The sequence below is a fragment of the Mauremys reevesii genome, linkage group 2 (genome assembly GCF_016161935.1).
Source record: "Mauremys reevesii isolate NIE-2019 linkage group 2, ASM1616193v1, whole genome shotgun sequence".
NCBI lineage: Eukaryota > Metazoa > Chordata > Testudines > Geoemydidae > Mauremys > Mauremys reevesii.
Window position 1 is genome coordinate 182,171,035 of NC_052624.1, and position 12,051 is coordinate 182,183,085.

The 12,051-nt window shown below is 43.6% G+C and overlaps 3 long non-coding RNA genes across 8 annotated transcripts in view; 2 read left to right on the forward strand and 1 right to left on the reverse strand.

The window, feature by feature from the left end:
• LOC120398758 overlaps positions 1-12,051 on the forward strand; it is a 347,241-nt gene that overhangs the window by 93,883 nt on the left and 241,307 nt on the right. The window lies entirely within an intron of this gene.
• The window catches only part of LOC120398760, a 101,289-nt gene that overhangs the window by 73,238 nt on the left and 16,000 nt on the right, over positions 1-12,051 (reverse strand). The window lies entirely within an intron of this gene.
• LOC120398759 overlaps positions 1-12,051 on the forward strand; it is a 30,176-nt gene that overhangs the window by 14,728 nt on the left and 3,397 nt on the right. Inside the window, exon 2 of the long non-coding RNA XR_005594687.1 lies at positions 5,036-5,109. This is a non-coding gene — a long non-coding RNA (uncharacterized LOC120398759). The remainder of the gene's footprint in view (positions 1-5,035; positions 5,110-12,051) is intronic.

Below are 12,051 nucleotides of genomic sequence, written 5' to 3' on the forward strand. Positions count from 1 at the left end.
ATCTATCTGTTATACTTTTAGGACCTCATTACCAAAATGAGTGCCTTCACAATATTTAATATAGTTATACTCCTAACACCCCTCTGAGGAGGGGAAGTACTATTAAGTAGTGAAGCATGCTCAGGGTCACACAGGAAGTCCTGTGGTGAAGCAGGCATATGAATTTGGCTCTCCTGAGACCCAGGCTAGTACCTTAGTCACTACACCAGCCTTCCACTTGGATTGCGTATCTTTATGGAAGTGCACAAATTGAGCTACAGACACAGGAAAATACAGATCAGTCTGTGAAGAGAAACAGATAAAAGGTAGTGGACAGGGATGCAATATATGAGCCAAATGATCATGGTGAAAACTGGCATACATCATGTTAGTTCCATTTAATATGAACAATCTTTATCTGTACATCTGCCAGACCATTGATGATACTGTGTTGCTAGCTCTTGGTTACTTTTATGAGTATTGCAATATTAAGCTCTCTGTGTGGGTGTATGGGCTAAAGCTGCTCACGATTCTAGGAATAGCAGGACTTCACTTGTGAATTTTTGGCCTTAACTAAAAATAGCAACATGTCCCATTTATTTTCAGTGGGGCTGAAGGGGGCTGATTTCTGTTTCCCATTCTAGCATTTGGAAACTCCGCGACCAGGAGTTATTACTAAGGGAAGGATGTTGGACTAGTGATTAAGGCACTGGACTGGGACCTCCAGAGATTTGATTTCATTTCTCAGCTCTGTGTCAGATTTCCTGCATAATCCTGAGCCAGTCGCTTAATCTCTCTGGTGCTTCGTTCACTTTTATGATGATGATGATGATCCTTTCATACCCCGCAAGGATACAGTGAAGACACATTCATCAGTGTTTGTGAGATTCTCACAAAAAAGAGAGAAGCCAATCAGTATTAATGTGCAAAATGTCCCAACAGTACAAAAAAGGTAGTCAACATTCATCTAGTTTCAGGTTCCATTATAATTTTCGTATTCAATCCGAGTTACTCAAAATGTTCAGTAAAAGTTTTGGGAACTTTTTGTATGGCCCATAGTTGATGTATAACTTTGCTGAAGCCCTGTTAAAGGACTGATTTGTGTGTTTGCTTTGCTTTTTTTCCTTTGGCGTTCTTTGAAAAAATGAACCAAAACACAAGGGGAAGGGCTGTGAACCCAAGTGATTTAAAACTAAATAAAATGTTCACTTGGAACCCTCTGAGTGTTTAAGGGCTCTCGTTATCACCATCCTAAGTAAATAAATACAGGGAGAGAGCAAAGAAGAGGGAGATGATTAAAAATAGGAACCCAGAAAAAGCAATGAGCTGAAAGCGGAGTGGGTGGGGGGAGAGGGAGAAGCAAGAATCTGCTGGATTCCCAGGTAAGTGAGCAGATGCTCTAACTTGATTCTTATTACTCCTGGGGAAATTCTGCACCACTGCTCATGTGCAGCATTCATATTCCCAGCAGATTTCTTTGCTTCCCTGCAGAAAAATGGCTTTCTGATGGGGAAGCAAATGGAAGCCACAAGCGGTCATGTGACCCTACCCAGCAGTATGTTTCTGGTGCTCAAGACAGCAGGCAGAGAGGTAAATCACTGTGAGGTAGAGGATGGGATTTTGGGAAGACCCAGCTGGTGGCTGCATCAGGCTCAGCTGCTACTCCCAGCTAGGCTGGGAAGGACAGGACTTCCTCTTCCCCTGCATAGCATCCAGGGCCAGGTCAGACCCACCTCCAGATTTCTCCCCGGCTGTAGGAAGCTCTGCAAACTTCCCTCATCCCTGTGTTTCCTGCACCCTTTTGTCCTCAGCCACAGGGGAAGGGATTACTGTACAGGGAGCTGCTCCCCCCCATTCACCCAACTCCCATGCTTCCAGACCCCCTCATACTCAATTCTCTCACTGAGCCCCACTCCCCCTGCACCTGGACCACCCCGACAAGCCACCTGAACCAAGATCCCCAGCCTACTGAGCCCCAAACAGCTGCACCTGGATCCCCACCCCACTGAGCCTGACTCCCCCAGCATCTGCACCCCACATCCAGACCTGCCTTGCTAAGCCCCAACCACCTTCACAAGGACCTCCCTGCAGAGTCCTATTACCGTTGTACCTAGAACCCCCCAACAAGCCTCTGCATCAAGATCTCGCCCCTCGCACACCCAGATTGCCCCACACAGAACCCTCTCAACCCACAATAAGTTCCTCCACACTTGGGTCCTGCCTTGCTGAGCCTGCCTGCCCACACCTGGTGCACCTGGCACAGAGAGGCAGGGCTCTGGGGTGTTTCTGGGGCAGGCCTGGTCCTTGCACTGTGTCAGGGTTGGGGGCAACCTTTCCGCTGGGTCCATGTCCCGGGGGGGAAGAGGGGGCGCTGCACAGTGATCTCCTACCTCTGTGCAACCAGTGGCCTGTGCTCCCCAATGCCATGCTGGAGCCTCCACATTTATTTGACAAATAACATTTGCAGAAAGTTGCAGATCTTATATAGTGCGTGGAATTTTAATGTTTTGGTGCAGAATTTTTAATTTTTTTGACATAGAATTCCCTTTAGGAGTATCCTTATTTTTTTTCTACTTACCTCCCACACTATTTCTTTCTCCCCTCTGCTACTAATCTGTCTTGTCTTTCTACATTCACCTTCACTGCAGCCCTTATGCAGTCATTACCCCTCCCCCACGCTTTGCTCTTGTGTTGCCCTCCCCTGCTGTGCCTCTCTGCTGAGTTCAGTGTGCTGGCAGTCAAGTGAAATACATGAAAATTTGGAGCTCTGAAGTGCTGTCTCAGCACTCCAGGGATTAAGATTTTTAGTAAATTTCACTTTGCTGCTTGGAGAGGACAAGTAGTAAGCTCCCAAATCCATGGGATTTATGGAAAGTCTGTGGCCACTAAATGTATTTGTCTCTTTCCTTGAGATTGCTGTGCTCTTGACATTTAGGGGCTGAGAACTGCTATAGAGTCAGCAAATATTCTTTTTTTAAATTGTTGCAATAGGTTAGAATTACTTGGATCTGGCAGTGTACTGCCATCTGTTTTGTTTTAGTCCTACTTCAGTATTTTCAACACACAAATCTGGAGTCCCCAGATTTCTTTAACCCCTCTCAATCTGATTTTAGGCCTGGGTATGGTGGAGGCTGTGCAAGCATAGGCGTCAACTCCATGGGTGCTCTGGAGATAGAGCACCTACGGGGCAGCCCCCTATTAGCCTCCCCTTCCTCATTGCTTCCTGCTTGCCACGATCAGCTGTATCATGTGTGCAGGAGGCTTTGGGGGGAGGAGCAAGAGTGCAGTCAGGGGAGGGGATGGGGGTAGGAAGAGGCAGGGTGGGGACTTGGGGGAAGGAGTAGAGTGGGGCAAGGCCAGGAGTTGAGCACTCGCTGGGGCATGGGAAAGTCGGCCCCTTGTTAGGTGAGTAATTGCTTCTAGCACTGGCCAACAATCAAGTGTTGACCATAGCAGAAAGGCTGATATTATGTTTGATCCTGAGGGGAGAACTAACTTAAAAGGTCTTTTGTGTGCAGTATTGTAGGGCTCTATCTTGCCATCCTGCCTGCCCATTTTAATGTATTTTAATTTCATTTGTTTTTTGGATCCATAAAGTACCTATCACTCATTCTAGATGCTGTGCAATACAGTAAACAAAACTAAGAATAATTCCAAGCTGCCATTGAACACAGACAAATTGTGCATCCAGAATTTCCAAATAACAATTGCACAAGAAAATAATAATAAATATAATCCCATTATCTTTCAATCAGAACTCCAATAAAAAACCTGGGAATAAAGATAAGACAAGATGTGCTTTGAAGATTAACACATCCAGGCTCTAATGGACTGAGGCAGGAAAACAGCTTCAGAATCAAATGCCCCTCATATGGTAAAGGCTCTACCAACACCTCTTCCACACATCAGCCATCTACTCTGAGGCTGTTCCAGCTCGATCACTTCTGCTAATTGTGACACTGGCGATATAACATGGGGTATTCCAGGGGGAATTCTGCACACAATATTTTAAAATCTTCATATTTTATTTGTCAAAATAACACTATATATAGTCATGCCAGTTTCAATTATTTTAGTAATGTATTTCAAAATACCGGTCAGCAAGTAGGTCTGTAAAAATACAGACACACAAAAAATTCCCTCAGGAGTAGAGAGTTAAAGAAATCCCTATGACAACCCATTTCCAGTTCTCTGACCCTCTTCTTCCCCAGAGCCCAGGGATCCAGAGGGAGAAACAGCCTGATGCTGGGTCCTGGGCTTGGATAGAGTTTCTTGAATGCCACTTCTTTCCTTCAGGGCATGCTGAGAACTGCTGCTGCCAGGAACTTTTTAGCTCCCTACCCTTGCTCCCTGCAGTGTCTTCTATTTGGGAGATGGACTCTGCTGGGTCCAACGGCCCATAGTGGTAGCCAGCAGCTCTGCAGCCCTTTTTTGAGGGGAGAGAAGGAAATTCTGCGCACACAACATTAATTTCTGCACAAATTCTGCATTGTGTAGTGGTGCAGAGCTTCCTCAGGAGTAATGATGATAAGCGGTGGTCTCCTAGAGAACAAGGTCCCAAGTCATGTAGAACTTTATTGATCAAAACCTACACTTTTTAACTTCCAAGTGGTGTTCAGTAGACAAGCAGTATCAGTCAATGTGTATGTGAAACTGCCAGGGGTACTAGCACTGCATCTTAAATTGCCTCAACATAACTATGTTGGTGATGCAGCTGTTCAACTTTCCTGCTGCCTGGATGAGACTGGGGTTGGATTAGAGTCAGCTGGCTGAATCTGTTTTTGGATCAGACCAAAGGTGATACTGGTTGTCTGATGGGGAATAACCCAAGGAGATGGCTGTGGTGTCTGATAGCTGTCACTGACCAGGAGGGAATGCCTATTTCTTCTTCAATGCCTATTGAAATTTGCAATCGAGGAGTCCTAGTAGTTCCTTTGCCACATCTTGATAATCTGGTGGCTGAGAGTGCTTTTTTGTTTTGTTTTTTCCCCCAAACACTGTGTGGCAAGGAGGTTGCAACCTTTTTGCTTATATGCTTTTTTCCTTTGTATTTCAGTGCACTGGGGCTACCTGTCAAGATCCTTCAACCTTCAAACTTCAGCTAGTGAAGAATTTTCTGTCTACTTACAGGTGTTTCATAGATGGAATATATTACAGTTTTTCTTCCCAGACTCCTGTGGGTTTTTTTTTTCTTTTTTCCCCTGGGGTGCAATTGAAGATATTTTTAAAATCTGTAGAAGTCATTAGAAACTTGGGTTCTGTGTACCTCAGACTACTTTTTTTTTGTATCTAGCCACTCATTTGGGACATGGAGGGGAAAAGAATGTTCTCCGCGCAGAAACTCCTACTCTGGAATTCTTTCTCTTCTGTTGGAGACAGCCTAAAATAGTTGACTTCCATTGCATGTTGCAAAGCCCATTTCTTGTGCAGGGAGCTTTGAGGGGTGGGAATGTTAGTTACATTGATTCAACTGATGTATAGATATGTTTGTTTTTTGTAGTAATTTTTATGTATGAGCCTTAAGGCCACAGGAGGCACATTTTTGTACATTGAAGTAATATAGCAGTGTAAATGAATATTCTCAAATGGCTTTGATTAACTGATTATCGAATAGTGTAGTATTTTAGAAAATTTCAGATCCCAAATGGAATCCCTAAAAGGCAGTATACTTTGCAGGACTGTATAACCCACTAACCCACAGCAATGTTAGACCCTAATTAATCCCACTTTTGTATATTGTTAATTTAAAGCATTACAAAAAAATCCATTAACCAGACAGATGAGACAGGAAATTGCAACAGTCTTGTATTATTTACACTTTGAGCCAGGGTATTACATATCTGTTGGGTGGGCCTGATTGAGACAGATCTATATTAGAAATGTTTCAAGTAGCTCTGCATTAATGATGGGCAAACTTGTCCTTTTATTTGAGGGCCTGTCAAACTGATCAAATAAGCAGCAAAGAGTGACGAAGTGGGTATTCACCCACGAAAGCTCATGCTCTAATACGTCTGTTAGTCTATAAGGTGCCACAGGACTCTTTGCTGCTTTTACAGATCCAGACTGACACAGCTACCCCTCTGATACTTGATCAAATAAGGACACCTACATGTATTTGTTCTCTGATAGAGGCAAGTTGTTATCCCTTCCAAAACTGGGGTATCTTATACTAACTCCCACCAGTTAGAGTTCAGACTTTTGTCACACTATCTGCATCAGGTTGCCTTGAATAAAGATTAGATGAGTGGTTTGATGTTCTTCCTAAACTTTCAGACTTGTATGCCAGTTGAACAGAATATTGGGCAATTAAAATTACTCAAATCTCCCATTTCATTCCTACATCACGAGACTAAACCTTTTTTAAAGCATGAAGTAGGCAAATCACTGTTCTGTTATCTTCAGTCAGGACGGCCCACAACATTTTGGCACCTGAGGCGGGGAGCTCAAGTGACACCCCCATGCCCGCTTGCTTGGGCCAAAACTTTGAAAGGTCTCAATTCTGTCGTCTTCCAGTTCTACCCTCATGGTACTGCTGTGCTACCTACCCCAATAAAGGAGAACTAACAACTTAAAATGCCTTGTTCAAAAATGTTAAGTAACACTTACATTTGCTGTTCAGGCGTTTGAAAGTTAACTTTTCTTGTCTGCATAGTGAACACTGGCATTTTTATCTGTTTGAATAATCAAAGTGGTTCTTTCTGTGGCCTTCTTGGTTGCAAAGATTTGAACTGCTTCCTGCTGACGGTCCACAGTCTGGGCCAGCTCATGCTCTGTTGAGATGGTTGCAAGGCTGACCAGCCTCTCCTGTGTCATTGTGGAGCATAGATGTGTTAACTTCAGCTTGGAGAAACTGCGTTCTCCACTGGCAACTGTTACAGGAAGTGTTAAAAGTATGCGCAGAGCAACAGAGGCATTTGGAAAGAGGATGGTCATCTTATTTGTGCACATATATTCTAGAACAGCCTTTGGAGTTGATTCTGTTGAAATGTATCTTGAAAGGGCTTTCAGTTCATCACCTAAATCACTCGCATCAAGATCATGCATGTCATCATGTGTCAACACTGTCTCTAGTGCCCTACATTGCTGGTGTAGGTTTTCCTCAGGTATAGTGAGGAGTTTTGGAATATTGTACAACATCCCAGATATACTGCTGTGTTCCTTGAGCTGAATGAAATGTTCTTCAACTGACTGTATTGCACAATCTAGCACCTGGTTAAAGAATTCAATTTTGAATTGTTTTTTGGGGTCTCTTATGGGATTATCCCGTGCCTCGTAATCACAATGTCCTCTTCTTCGGTGACTCTGGTATTCTTGAATGGGTGGGAAAATAGCTTCAGTGTGAAGTTTCTCTGTCAACTTCTGTGCACTCTTCAGAACGTTTTGAAATTCCTCATCTGACCGGTAAGACTGTAGGTATGACTTTGCTTTGTCCAGTTGTTCCATTGCTCCAGATATATCAAAGTCAACACCTTGGAGTCTCTTGCTTACAACATTTATTTCAAACAGAGTGTCATGCCACAACACTAAGCCACACAGAAATGTGAAGTTATGTATGTTTCTGGTGATTCCATTTCCTTCTGGCACTATCTTCCTACGAACAGTTCCTGTCATAGCATTATCCTCCATAATGGCAACTGTGGAATCATCCATCTTCCCAATTTGGTGTTTGATAGGCTTTATCACCTCCACTTGACTTTCCCGTCATGTGGCACTCAGTGGTTTCAATGTCAGAGAGGATGTTCCCAGATGTTGCTTCAAAATTTGCCATCAATGAGTTGATGCAGAGAAGAATACATAGATGCTTTGAATTACATTTTAAAAATTGCTGCATAGGACAAAAAAAGTGCAAAGTGATGCTGCATCACTGACCACCAAGTTCAATGAATGAGAACTGCATAGGACAAAAAAAGCTCGAGGGTTTAACTCTTGGATCCATGTCTGCACTCCTCTTCTTTCCTCTGATGTTTGCACCATTATCGTAGCCCTGACCTCTCATATCAGCTATTGCAATTCCCATATCTTCTAGGTTTTTAAGAAGCACATTTGTCATACCAGCTCCTGTAATATCATCAATGTCAATAAATTCTAGAAAATACTTGAACAGTCACCATTGCAGAGACATTTTCAATAGTTTCTGTTACAAAACGTACCATTACAGTCATTTGTTCCATATGGCTGATGTCAGGTGTGCAGTCCAGAATAACGGAGTAATATCTTGCTGACTTCAGTTCTGCCACAATCTTCTGCTTGACTTTTCTTGCTAGTAACTGTATGATCTCATTTTGTATTGGTTTTTCCAAGGTAGTGTGTGTACATTTCTTGAGTGGTGACTCCGCCATCAGCTCCCCAATTTTAAGGAAGTTTCAGTTGTTTGGCACGTACAGCTGATCTGAAGTGCCACACAGTGCTAGGTTTTGGGTAGCAAGCATTCTCACAATGCCAATGAGCCTTTTCAGAACATTTTGCCAGTAAAGAGACTCTGATGCAATCTTCTCGTGATGCTGATCATCTCTGGTGGCCTTTAACCTTAGTCTCATCTCAAGCTCTTTCCACCTATGGAATGTTCTCTGGTGATTTGCTGCCTTCTCATGGCATGTCAGATTTCTAGCAGATTTTTCCAGGCCTTTGTTCCTGTAGAAACCAATGTGGCTGGAAGATTAGACTGGAAGAGTTTGCAACAAAAACAGTATGCGGCTTTCTGGGTTTTTGAGTACATAAGCTATGGCCTCTCCACTTTGTCACCATTGGGGATTTCACGCCAGTAATGTGTTGGATGGAAACTTCTATTTTCATTGTCTTTGGGGAACATGAAGTTTTTCACTTGCTGTGGTCCATGCAGTTCAAGGAAGTCCCTCAGGCTACTGCTCAAGTGGGTCCACAGTCCTGGGTCATCTAGACTTAAGGAACTAAACTCAGCAGCAGCTGTTTCTCGTGCCTCCACCACACTCTTCTCTGATCTACACTTTTCCTCAGGAATGTGCATGGTTACATCCATTTGAGATGGAGATATGGATGCTGTAGTAGCTGCCAGGTCACCTGCACTCTGACTAACTGGAAGATCAGGCATCTCCTCACCACTCACATCCTCACTGGGGCCAGAAGGCTCACCATGAACATTTGTGTTTATATATCTCAGGAGAACTCCTTCCTGCTTAGATAGAAGAGCTTCCTTTGCATTCTTTCTTTTTCTGAATGCTGCCCCAGAGGGGCGTTTTCTTCTTTCACTCATGACTGCTGTTCTGTGCCAGCTATAGTGGCTCTCAACACTCAGTTGAAGGGGACAAAAAAGCAGGCTGGTAGCAGGGCCTGAGTAAGGCCACGTCTATACTTACCCGCCGGGTCGACGCGGCGAGTTCGACTTCTCGGAGTTCGAACTATTGCTTCCGGAGTTCGAACTATCGCGTCTGATCTAGACGCGACAGTTCGAACTCCGGAAGCGATAGTTCGAACTCCGGTACTCCACCGCGGCAGGAGGAGTTGCCGGAGTCGACCTTGGAGCCGCGGAGTTCGCTTCCGCGGCGTCTGGACGGTAAGTCATTCGAACTAGGGTAGTTCAAATTCAGCTACGTTATTCACGTAGCTGAATTCGCGTACCCTAGTTCGAACCAGGGGCTGTGTGTAGACCAGGGCTAAGAGAAGATATTAGCGTCTTAAGGGCCTAACTCGCTTTTACTACTTCAGTTGACTGCCTGTTCTCCTCAAGTGGGTTCAGGGAAGCAGCAGGAAACAGGAAGTTCCCTGAGAAGCTGTTGTTAATCAGTCTAGGCTCCTGGGGGTGCTAGAGAGGTTCCTCCTCTACCCCGCAGCAGTTCCTGCTGCTTTCTGTTATTCCCTCTCACCTTTTCTCCTGTCTGCCTGTTATGTCTCTTGTGCCCTCCTTCCTCCAGCACAGCACTCCTCCATCTCTGTGCAGCTAGAGCAGAGAGAATACATGTGCACCAGCAGCAGACACAGTTTTCTACACTCTTGGTCCTAGTGGCTCCCCTCCCACAGTCTGGCACTTAGGCGGCCGTCTCAGTTCGCCTCATGGTAAGGCCAGCCCTGTGCTTTGTTTCAGAATCAATAGACGAACATGACTAAGCAACCATTTCTTCCCACCAAAAACTGAATTGACGTACTTAATAAAAGAATGTACGGGAAAAACTGGATTTTCTTAAGGGTGGTGGTGGTGGGGGGGGGGAATGAAATGAATATGCTACCAAACTAGAACTTGCTTTTATTTAAACAAACAAATCAAAACCATCATTTTTGTTTGTGGTGCGCACAACAATAGAAGAAGTGAAGTACTGAGTAATACCTTCAGATATTGCAGTAATAATGAAATTTCACTAGATCAGTAAAAGAAACAATAGGCCAAAAGAGACTGCTAGCACATTTTTTGTTTCTATTGTTTTATAGCATTTCGAGAAGAATAAGGTTAGGATTTGCATTTATGGACACATTTTTCCTCCAGCTCAGTGGAGGGGACAGGTGGATCAGAAATCAGAATCCCCTGGTCATTTCCCCATGGCTTCCCCGCCCCCTCCACCCCCTGCCTTCCCTAGCATGCGGGAAAACAAGGGCTGAGGATTCATTCTATACTGCTTTTTGTGGCTATGGAGCAGCTCCATTCCCTTTCTGCAGTCCTAAGTGTGGGGAGGAGTGGAGGTGAAAAGTGAAGGAGGGGAAAGATTATTCTGTCCTCAATCTGCCTGATTACTTGAAGTTGGTGTGGAAGGTGAGAAAAGAAGGATTTGCTCCACTATCACTGCATTTTGTGTATATCTTCCCTGTAGGCCCATCTTTTTGTTTGAGCAGATCGCAATTTACTAACTTCTATCAATAGTGTTTTTTCCCAAACATTAGCTTTTTCTGATGAGTAATTGATGTCTTTATTTTTCTGTATATTTTTATGGCTAAGCTCTGCCCACTGAAACCAGTGGAAATCAGGCATATGTCTGACAAAGAATTCAGCTCTTCGTCTCCCACAGTAGGTTGCTAATCATAAAATCATATACTGGGGAAAATTATACCTATAAGGCCAAATTTTTCAAAAGCAGTATCTATTCTTATGTGCTCAAATTTGCTTCATGTTCTTGTGTGAGTAGTCTTTGCTTGCCGAGAATGTGGATTTGTAGATGCAAATTGTGTAGTCACAAGTGCCCAAAATTAAGCATTCAAATATCTGTAGGAGCAATAACTTGGGGGTACAAATTTGGATGCACGAATCTGGGTAGCTTGAAGGCATTTTGAAAATTTGGTTCAAATATGCATAATAAATGTCTCCATAGTTTTCTCTTTCCCAAGAGATGTGTATGTGAACTTCCCCTTCCCTCCTCACATTTCATTTTTTTCAGTAACTGAAAGAAATCCAAGTTCTCATAGTTTTAAAATGGACCAAGTCCAGGGGGATCAGTGCTCTCTTCTCATTATTAATCTGAATGGCTACATACTTTACAACATATAACTCTGCTGTTAAGAGGAAAGAGAGGGCGGGGTGCCCACTTTAGGAAAAAAAGGCCCTTTCCTGCTGAGATGCCTGCGATGCTAAGCATCTCTTCAACAATGATTTCATAGTGACTTGGGAGTGGGATAGTGTAAAGTCAGGCAAGCCCACACTGTTCTCATGGACCAAGTGACTAAATGTGGGAGGAAAAAGAGGAGGCTGGCTGCATCCCCAGTTATGATCTGGCTCTGTAGCAGAATCAGTCTGCTAAACTCATTGCATTTTTATGCAATTTAGTCTGAGAGAAAGGAGAAGATCACTGAACCCTGACCCATCTGTGAGATTGGAATAATAACTAGAGAGACTTAGAGCTACCAACATTTGAGTCACACAGCATTTAAATTAAAATAAATATTTAGTGTGTGTTTTTTCTTTAGGATCATCTCATGCAAGATTTATTAAATGCCAGTGTTTAACTCAAGCACAAATGTAGCTTTAATTAGAAAGGATATTTTTACTTAATGCTGCACAGCATCATTAAATGGTATTTGTAACTGAGAGTTATGAGCAGCTATGTCTAATGATCTGGATCAGACATTCCCAAACTGTGATCCATGGATCACTTGTGGTCTGTGGTGAGTTGGCTG